Source organism: Sander vitreus, chromosome 1 (assembly GCF_031162955.1).
Source record: "Sander vitreus isolate 19-12246 chromosome 1, sanVit1, whole genome shotgun sequence".
Lineage (NCBI taxonomy): Eukaryota > Metazoa > Chordata > Actinopteri > Perciformes > Percidae > Sander > Sander vitreus.
Genome location: NC_135855.1, coordinates 32,590,722 through 32,601,875, shown reverse-complemented (window position 1 = coordinate 32,601,875; position 11,154 = coordinate 32,590,722).

Here is an 11,154-nt window from a genome sequence, read left to right as displayed (position 1 = left end):
TATACATACCAATCCCTACCTCTCATTGTGTGAATAGATTGTTTTTTGTTTTTTTAAACTGAAATTCATAAATACTATATAATATTATCTGGAATATTATCTCTCAACAAACATTTCTACATTTTTGAAATACCTGTTTCTGATGCTGTTATCCAGAGTGCCTTACAGCACAGTGAGTGATAAGCAGGGCTTTAGACTCACACTCAAGAACACTTGGACATGCACATGAGGTTGATAACTGACTTTATGGCTTTTGGGGATCAAATTTACCAATTATATTAGGTACATGGTGATCTTTTTAATCTCAACCAAACCTCTTGCCTACTATGTTACAGACAATATCTGCTACACTGATTTTCACAGTCAGAAATAGATACCCATGATTCAACATTTACCAGCAGCTACTCTTATGCATGTGAGACCTTCAGATGAATGAGACACACGCTAAGGTCAGACATACTTAAGATAAAAGCCATTGACCTCTGCTCAGGGAGAGATTTTGTTCCTGCCTGGCATGCCATGCTGCTCTGTGGCTTGTCTGTCAGTGGGGCTGTGTGTGTGCCGGTGTGTGTGTGTGTGTGCGCGCACAAGTCTACATAAGATAATTTGTGCATGCTTGTGTGTGTGTGTGTGTGTCTATCTATGTAGCAAGGGTCAACTTGGGCTCCTCGTATAAGCCAGTAAGGCGTGTCTGAGGAAGTCTGGAGATGGAGATTGGTCTTAAAGATTTTCACCTTGCCTGGTTTGGAAAGGGAGGGCGGGGCATGGCAGGGCGATGGGAATGGACAACTCGGTGCGTGGGATGTTGGGTTGTTGACCTGCCACTGATGAAGAGGGTGCGGAGGTGCAGACAGACAAGAAGCAGATCACACTCTGAGAGACCGAGCCCAGCCAGTCTCGGCTCTTTTTGACCCTCCCTGAGAGCATTGAGTTACCATGCCCGGGTTTTGTGGTTCTAATAAGTAAAGATAAACCATCAAAGCGTGATTTAAAATTTGAATATGCAACTTGTTCATTTTTTACTTCCATGCAAAGTAGAAAATACAATAAAACTACAGAAAGCAACAGAAAAGTTTGGCTAGTTTTTTTTTTTTTTTTTTCTGAATGGAATTTGTCTGCTGCGTGTTCCAGTGCATTCTCCTCCCTTATTCCTTGCCATCTCACACTAAATGCTTGCTCTTGGGGGAATTACTAGAATTGTTGGGTCCTTGTAAATTATAGAGTGTGGTCTAGACCTACTCTATCTGTAAAGTGTCCTGAGATAACTCGTTATGATTTGATACTATCAATAAAAATTGAATTGAATTGAATTATTGTTGCTGCTGTAACTTCCCTGCTGCCCAAAGGCCAGCAAATAAAATTGGCTACTCCGAAGCCAGACCATCAAATCATGATGAAGCATCCATAGTGACAAAAATGTGGAAAATGTCCATCTACTCTTCTCGAGAGTAGTCGTTTGAAGTGGTTTCTTGCCTCACTGCTGACAGGAGATTGCATGTTACTTAAGGTAATGGCAGAAAGGCTTGGCTGCCAAGCTAAGGCTGGCAGACACACACCAGACCTTCACTTAAAAAGGCCATGTCAGGGGTTAAGTGGTCATGGAAAAGGAGGCAGGGAGCTGCCGCTGAAGTTATTAGGCAGCATAGTTTCTCCCATCAGCAGGTGGGAGGTGAGATCTGGTGTGATGAGCAGGTGCTGCTCAGGGCCAGAGATCACAGCTGAACTTTAGGCTGTGATAAGCCCAGTGCCACTTAAATTACACCCCCAACACTGCTCTCACCCTGCATGGTTTGTATATGTGCGAGAGAGAAAGTAAGAGAGTTGAGGGTATAAGTGTGAGAAACAAAAGCTGACACTTGTGGATGTATGCAAGTGCGTGGGAAAGTGTATAGGTTCTCCTTCTCTGTTAATGGTGAAGGTTATACAAGTTTCTACTAACTGTATATACAATAAGAGGAAAACACTGACAGCTAAATAAAGTTCAGTCAGGAATGACAGCTAAGGGCATGTTTGGCTGTTTATAGTCTCTGTCATTTGTCAAATGCCCTTGCACTTCAAACAACCAGTGTTGATTTGCATTCACAACTTTCAGGGTGTGGGGGTGGGCAAAAGCTGCTGAGGAGAATGGAAAATGGAGGCCTATGTGGTTTTGTCAAACGCGAGTGCTCATCCACAAACTAGCATCAAGCCACAGATTTCAAACTCTGGTGTTTTGTCTGAAGCCAGTGTCGACATATGTTTGCGACATTTTGGAATGAGAAAGAGTGGGATAAAAAAAAAAAAAAAAGCCCTAGAGACCCCAGCACCAGAAGCACTTCCACCTAACCAAAATCATAAACAAACAAAAAATGGTAGAAGAGACAGGGGATGAAAGTGGAAAGAGAGCAGAGGCACGGGGGGCTTTGAGGATGAGGCGAGGTGAAGTATCGATCATCCATTGACAAACACAATAGAAATTTTAGATGTGATGTGAGAGGCCCCCATCCATAATTTATCAGCGGGCCAAATGTGAGTGACGTGGCGTGTGGACAGGGGGGAGCACTGAGTATTGATTAGTGGGGGGGAAAGAAATGCACAGTGCAAGGGGGGGCTTCCAAAGACAAGATGGGGGGAGAGGTGAAGGGGATACAAGAGAAAGATGGCTGAGCGGGGAGGGGGTGGGGGACGTGGATGGAGCACAGGAAAGCCATTAAGGATGGCAGTGTTACCAAACACTCGCAGTGACCGAGAGCGCAAAAGGGAGAAGCGCGAAGATTGGAGGAGAGAGAGAGAAAGAACTAGAGACTAGAGGTCAACACCCCCCAACCCACACACACACACACACACACCACCACCCCACTCCTTTTCCATCCAACTCCACCCATCTCCCCACCACCCCAATCAATATGACCATGTCAAAACATAAAATGCATGCTTTTGCTCTTAAGTAAAAGGTGTCTCAGCTTTTTAAAAGCATTGATTCGGGGACGGGTCGATGGAAATCAAGGCATATTTTCCTGTGCAAAGAGGGGTAATAACACTCAGCTGATAATAGCACAACAGAGGGGACTCAACTGTGTCTGCAAGGAGTGCACTGGTCAGATTACTGCACTCCACTACACCAGGAGAGGGGCAGGTCATGGATTTGAGCTCTCTCTCTACACTGGCGCTGAGATTTGTCTATAGGGAGAGCACAAGAGGCAGAATGAGTTGATGGCATTGGACTTTTACTGGAGCATCTGCCAAAAACATTTTACACATTAAAGTGAGGAGTAGCTAGACAAGAAGTTCTCACAGGCTTGGTCCTGGGGGAATATGCACCATCAAACACAGCCAGACGGAGCAGATAATTCCTCTTTTGCAATGCTAACCACACAGAGCCAAATGCATTTAATGAGAATTCTTTTGAATGATATATTGTTGTTTAAAAATGTCAATCATACTACCTTGAGGTGATATTGCTGTACTATTCTTACGATTGAATTTCAAGCTACCCTCTTCAATTATTATTTGGCTGCGAGTTTTTTTGCGCCGCGAATAAAAGTCAGTCACTGAGGGGAAAACGAGCCTGGGGCAGAAATGTTCTGGGTGGGTTCAGCGGTTAGGGGAAGTTTTTCCCTAATGTGGGCACCAGTGAGGCAGAGACAACCTCCATGCCGGCACTAGGGACACAGCACCGCCCATGGAGAGCCAAACCCAAGCAGTTAAAAGAGACCAGGCACAAAGAGACACAGCAAGAAAAACACAAGATGAGAGAAGGAAAAAACAAAATCATGTTCCATAATCAGAAACTAAACTATGGCCACCACATGAAGGGCACTGCCAGTGTGCATCCATGTGTCCCTTGTTGTTGCACCACTTATCACGGCCACCACAAAATGGGGCTTTAAAGACAATGGCAGTACAGCAGCAATTAGCCTTATCCCTGGGTGTGGCTATGCTCTGAAGACACTCATCTGTCCACGACCACAGAGGCGTGTAATGAATGACATGGCATAGCTTTGACACAATAAAACAAACAACATCTGGCTGAACTTAGACAACTCCCTTCGTCTGTGTTGACCCATTCACCTTTTATAGGTCATAAAGCAGGCTTCAATCAACAGCAACTGCAATCAAAGCTGAAATTTACAACTTTTTCATGAAAGATTAACACATTTACCTTAGTTGGATTTTCAGAGTCATTGCTCAGCTTTCTGGCTGACAAAGTCAGTCCAAGCAAGTGATGTCAAAAAATGCAAAACTCCATTCTTCATGTATACTTTCAAGACGTTAGCTAATTAATTATGTGATGCATTACATGGTCAGTCAAGGACATTTTTTCAGAAAGCTCTTCACAGTACACACAACAACATTGAAAGGCCATGTTGCAAAGTACAACTCTGGATGCTCAGCAATCATTTTAATTACCTATTGCAACCCATTACACCAAAAGGTAGAGAAGTTAAGCTTGAAAATTTTGCTTTGTCACATACAGTATAACTCCAAGTGATCCCTGCAGAAAGCAGAAATGTCAGTGGACAAGATGGTCACAGTGGTCACTGGAGCCTGAAATTGAACCTGCGTTCTTCTAAATACCCAACAATCTCTCCAACGACTAGGCCACGCCACCAACCCAAACAACACGGTTTTCAGCTTCAGAGAGGTGTATGCTTGACAAGTAGCATCACTCACTTTGGAACCTCGCCCATCAAACCCTAAACCTAATGCCCAGATCTTTGAGGTCTGACCTATGCATTTCTCTGACACGTCGTCGAAATTGCAGGCTGTGGACTGGTTGGTCATTTGGCTGGTTTCATCCCGATTGTGTGTGATCTGTTTTCAGTGTAGCACGAGTATGTGGGAAATGGAAGCCGACAGAGAGATAATCTGGTCACCTGATCCAGGCTCGGTGGAGGCGATGACAGCCGTGCTGTGCCACCGTGTGTCATACGATGAGGGGGCCAAACGGCAGGTGACTGACTCACCCCCTCTTAATGGACAGATGACCACGCCACCAGGAAGACGTGGAATGAGTAGGAGGAAAGACAGGGGGAGGAAGGGAGGAAGAAGAGAAGGGGAAGGTAGATGGGGATAAGGAGGTAGAGCGATGGCTTTCATTTGATACCCCATTTCGTATGATTCTTGATAAAAGTGGGTCTGATGTAAGGTGGTGATGGAGGGAATGAGGGAGGGGGGGGAACGAAAAAAAAAGGTACTCTGTTTCACTCTAGAAGGCTCTCTGCTGGTACTCCAGCGACACTGTGTGAAGTCAGCAGGTATGGAAACACTGTGTAACACATCAATGTGCTGGTGCGATCGAGGGTGCATATGAGCATGGTGTGAGTGCGTGAGTGTGTGCGAGTGTGAGCAGCGGTGTGTGTGTATTTAACAGCTTAATCAATTACCTAACCACTTGCCAGAAAGAAAACAGAATCTGCTTAACATGCCTCCCACCTCTCAGAAGAGAAGTCTACACAAATACCTTTTGCACACTGCTCAAACAAAGAACAAAGCATATCCCCCTCCTTTTGTTTAAAGGAGACTTGTGGTACATTGTATCAATAGCCAGAGTTCTCTGTGGAAACAAAGCCAGATGACAGTCATCAGTGCGAAGGAGCGGGGGTAACCACACAAACACATCCATATTTATATCTTGTATTACTACCGCCACGCAAGATAATTGCCCAAAATAGATAAAGGGCCAGGCAGCATGCTAACACCCTCATAAATGCAGATGTTATGCGGATGATTTAATCACGGGTCTAACAGATGTTTTTAGGCTGCCCTCTTTCATTAAAAGCCTCCCACAGCAGATATAGGAATCACAGATTATTCAAGGAATTAGGATATGAAAAGCACGTTAGCTCAATTAAGAAAATTAAATTGTGTACATTAGACAGAGCCTTGTTCAACCAGCAGTGAGCATTTTGCCGGCAAGGCCGGGGCATAATAAAATCAAAGAATCACGGCTTAATTGAAATGCACTTAAAAAGGATCATGCTGACAAATGCGATTGTATTGAGGCGCTAATGTGCACACCTCCTCCCAGTCCTCTTTAAATCCAATGAAATTGAAATATACGGGGCTGCTGACCGCTTCCTGATACAATCAGCCGAACAGCAGCACAGCACATGCAAAGAGGAAGAACAAGACGATAAAAAAATAGGAAGCAGGTAATCGATTTAAAACAAACACATCAGGACAGCACCTCCCTCACTGCTACCCTCTTCTCACACATACACATATATTACGTTACACCACTTAAAGATCAAAACAAATAAAAGGTGAAGTGTAGATAACAAGTCATAATAACCTTATCAGTAGTGTCCCGCCAAGGGAGACGGTCCACTTCTTTGAGCTCATAATATGTATGTATGCTAGAGATGATGGACCACTTTGTGTTTAGCCAAAGGCTCAATTAACATGCATAACACACCAATAGGAACATGTTCATACTCACATTTGTGTATGCAAAACACACTCCGACACACATATAACCTGCTGCATGTTTCCATGTATATTTTCTCGATTGCATTAATCAGAGGGCAGAATTGCTTACAGGCTGAATGGGAGGCTATCTACTGCCATCACACACACACACACACACACACACACACACACACACACACACACACACACACACACACACACACACACACACACACATATTCAGGTCTGTGTGGAAATCCGTTGCATTGTCTCCTGACCAACAACACTGGGAACTCTGTTGCAGCCCAAATTAAGATTTAATTGCCAAGTATGTTTGTAGGTGTGTGTTCCTTGGTTAGTACATCTTAAGTTAAACATCATATTATTGTTATACTCTCCAAGGCTCTATCCTGCAGCCTACATTTCTCAGTACTAAACAGAATGTATTAAGCTGAATCATAGTGGTTGTGAAGGCAAAAAAAAAAAAATTACCATCTTGCAAGTAAAAATCATGTATATGAAAATAAACAACTCTCTCCCTTAACACATTTATTTTATTTAGTAGTGGTTGATGAGAACATTGTACTTGAATTGCAAACACTAAATACCTACACTATTTTTGAGCTTACACTGTTTCACAAACAAGCCTTTCCCTCTACATATATATGTAAGCAAACAAAAATAGAAGGTACACAGTTGGACTGCTGATATGGAAACAAAAAAGTAATGTTTGCTATTTTTTGTGCCATTAACTTGCTGCTGAGCAGAGCAGTACTCTCTAAGGTAATTCTCTGGAGGAGCCACTAGGGGAGCTTCCAACCCCCTTTTCAGCAAACATGAGCACACATTGTATGCAAACACACGCACGCACGCACGCACGCACGCACGCACGCACACACACACACACACACACACACACACACACACACACACACACACACACAGGGATCGGGACAAAAAGAGAAACAATGAGAGAGGGAGAACAAATGTTCTGTTACTCAACAGAGGAGGATATGGTGATCAACATAAATAGCTCTTTTCACAAAAAAGGGCATCTGGTAATGAACTTTATCATTTCATTATCATTATGGCCTTTCATAATTCAGCCATCCAAAAACACTTGTCAATGTTAACACTTCTGCGTGATACGGAGAACGAGCCAGTATGCTATTGTAGCACAGCCTAGTATAATGATGGGAATACTGTGCCCCTAAGTACAGAACCCACCTCCATTATGCATTACACATCTAAGATATTTAAGCTCTTTGTAAGAGTTAAGTCTTGGAGCCATGCAGTGTCATTCTGTGGGGGATGATAGGGAGCTTTAGTCATGTCTGTATTAGCGGGATGACTTCCAAAGCCTTTGGGATGGCGTGTTACAACCACTAGCTCCAGTCAGTCCCTGCGTTGATACCAAACTCTGCCTGGCCCTAAGCACCAGATCAGAACCCCAAATAGGCCTTGCATTAAAGGGGATAAGCCTTACCACAGGGACTGACTATTCACCAAACAAGATCAAATGAATCGCTGCAGGTTTATTGTGAGTCGAAATACATAGAAATGCAGTGGTTCAACAGTCCAGCATGGGGATGGAGCCAAGGAGCACAGCTCTCATTTCTGTTTTGTGTATGGGTAAACATATAAGATGATTGTGCTTTACAAAAAGTCTTAGGAAGGAGAAGTGAGACTTGAGACCTGTGAACATGAATTCCAGGACACGTGTCGTCTTCACAAGTGGGAAAGGCAATGTTTCCCTTCTTGGAGCAGAAGAACATGGTTCTTATTCTAAGATAAATACCGCCCATCTGTCTGGTGCTGTATGGTGGCGGGGTGTGTGCCAGCGTCAGAGCCCTTCAAGACACACTTAGGTCTGTGTGTATATTTTCACAGTCTGATTGAAGTAAAACACAGTCTTTAATGTGTCATTTCAAGTGAACACCGTGCCCAAATGAAAACACACACACCTACAAGCCCCACTTAATTGAAGGCTACAGGTTTCCACATAGCAGACAGTTTTTTCTTCTTTTTTTTCCAAGGGGAGAAGAGAGCACTTTTTGAAATCAATATTCTCAACTTGTTTTCCTGCAAATTAAAGCTGCCATTCTCAGGCTGGTGTCACCAGGGACCAGCACGGAGAGACAGAACAGGATAAGAACTGCAGCAGTAAAGTTTTATATTTTTATATATATTATACATTTCAAGCAAAAAAAAGATTGAAACGTAATTCTGCTTATCTCAAAATGACTGAAAGACAGGGAGAGAGAGACGGGAAAACATACACACCAAAAGGGAGCCCAGATGCTATTTCTGTTTTTTCTGACAGAATAGGGAAAATATTCAAAAAGAAGAGAATAAAAATATCATAACATGATCATAATGTCAAATGTCCCTCATACATTTCTCTTTAATATATATCATAATAAAGAGTTTGTTACAATAACTTGGTATTGACATACTTTCCATCCGTGGGAGAAGAATTTCATTGGTACAAGTTTCTGCCTCATCTTCCATCTCAATAACATGCAATTGCCTGCAGTTAGTCTACATAGCATGCAATTTACACACAAGACTGCACTCCTCTCGCTGTCTGCTCCAGGAGACCAGACTGTACTTTGCCATAAAAACAGATACACTCTTCAGGAAGCATTGTAGTGCCTAAAAACCTCAATTAGGTCCATCAATATTTAATGGAATGGCTCTGATAAGGTCTGCTCTCCCTCTCCAGTGCCCCTGTGCTGGCATGATGTCTTTAATTGTTGGCCCAAAGCACTGGAGACAGACACGACTTTGTTTTCTCAGTAATGGATGGCTCTGTCCCTAACACACAATATTGAGACTGGCTGTTGTGCAAGCACGGCTGCCGCACTCCTGACCTGCAGTGAGAGTAGAAAAGAGGTGGGAGAGGGATTTTGACAATAGTGGAGGAAAATGGAGAGCCATCTCTCAGCATGATGTATACACAGTATATCAGTACATACTGCCACAGGACCTCCATCTCTAACTAACAACACTGTAAACCCATCGTTTCTCCTCCACATTCAACTCAACACAAAGAACTTCTCCACATTTCCACATTGATTACATTTCACTGGAATTGTACCTTGTACAATTTCATGTGACAAATAAAATGGATTGATTGACGCATCGCTGGAAGAAGCATCCACACCAGGCCAAGCTCTTGCACATACGGCAGGGTTGGCGAGATAAAACAGGCACTGGGGGAAAACATGAAACACAGTCCCCCCATCTTCTCCTCTGGCATGTGTCTTACTTTCACCTTGGCATGTGGCAATCGCATCCTGTATCCTCCCTGTGCGCTCCTCTTCCAGGACCCCTGAGCTGTCCTGGGAGATGCCTTTACTAAGGGATTTCTCTTCATTGACTTCCTGGGTAAATTGATTTTAATAGCCAACACTTGGGGCCTTTTCTCACGGTCTCCTCTTTCAGCAGCGGCAGGCTCCGTCACGCCTTGCCATATTTCTCCACTCAGGACGTCTGGGCTATTTTCCAGGGCTATTGGAATAAGAACTGACGAATCCCTTTCAAGGTCCCAAGGAGATAATCTCCTGTCATTTCTGATTTGCATAACATTATTTAAAATTTAATGTAATGGCATTAAGCTATAGAAAACCCTCCCTTTTCTGTGAGCCCACATCTGTTTGCAGTGTGTGCACACATTTGTGCATTCGTATATATGTGTATATGCAAAGGCACACCACTGTAGGAGCTCATCTCTGATGGGGAAACAGGAAACCCCCATTCTCCCTCTGCTCTTCTCTCTTTCTTTCTATCTTCCCAAAGCGACCCCCACCATCCAATCCGTCCCAGCTAACACCGAATACGACAACACTGCACTGAGATAATCAACAGATAGCTCAAAGCAGATGAAAGAGGTATCAGATCCATTCACACTCAAACACACACAGACAAAGACACACACACGGAGCAGCTAACAAAGCAGTGTGTTCCAGGGTACAGGGCCAAGGCATAGCCCAAAGGACTGAGGGCCGGATACCATTCCATTTGTCGAATCCGTACGTGTCCTACTTAGAAGGCTGCAATGGGACTCAATTAGGCTGGAACCAAGACGAGCTGATAAATTAATTTATTAATGAATACAATGGAATGGAGGATGGAGGGATGAGCTTGCTCATTTGTTCGGGGCTGGCTAGGCCAAACAGCTCCACTACAATACCGGGCTTTCATTGGGACGGAGATGGATCAAACAGGGATTGATGCAAGGGCGACTATAATAGCTTTGTGGTGGGTTTGTGAGAAAGAGAACTTTTAAACCAGGGCACTTTTATAACGTATAACATTAGGCAAAAAAAAAAAAAACACATTCAGGCTGTCACTATCTAATCTTGCTTTCTTGTTCATGTTTCCAGTGTAATCTCAAAAAACACAAGTGCACACAGACATAGAGACACAACCACACACTTGCATCCACACATGAACTCAGGTAAATGTGTACACAAAGTGTAACTGCATTACCGATACACATACAAACATTCAAAAAAGGCAGGCACACACAGAAACATGCTACTACACTGCAGACAGACACAAACACACAAACTCATATACACACCATCTCTATTCTCTGTGGTAGAGCATCTTCCACACATTAAAAATAAATTCATTCAGAGTCAATTTAGGGAATGTTTGGCGATGCGGGGCAGGAATACCATCTGAGCTCTGGGAATTGTAGATTGCTCCCCCTCTCCCTACGGCATTCTCTTTGTCTATCTATTTGGTGTGATTAAA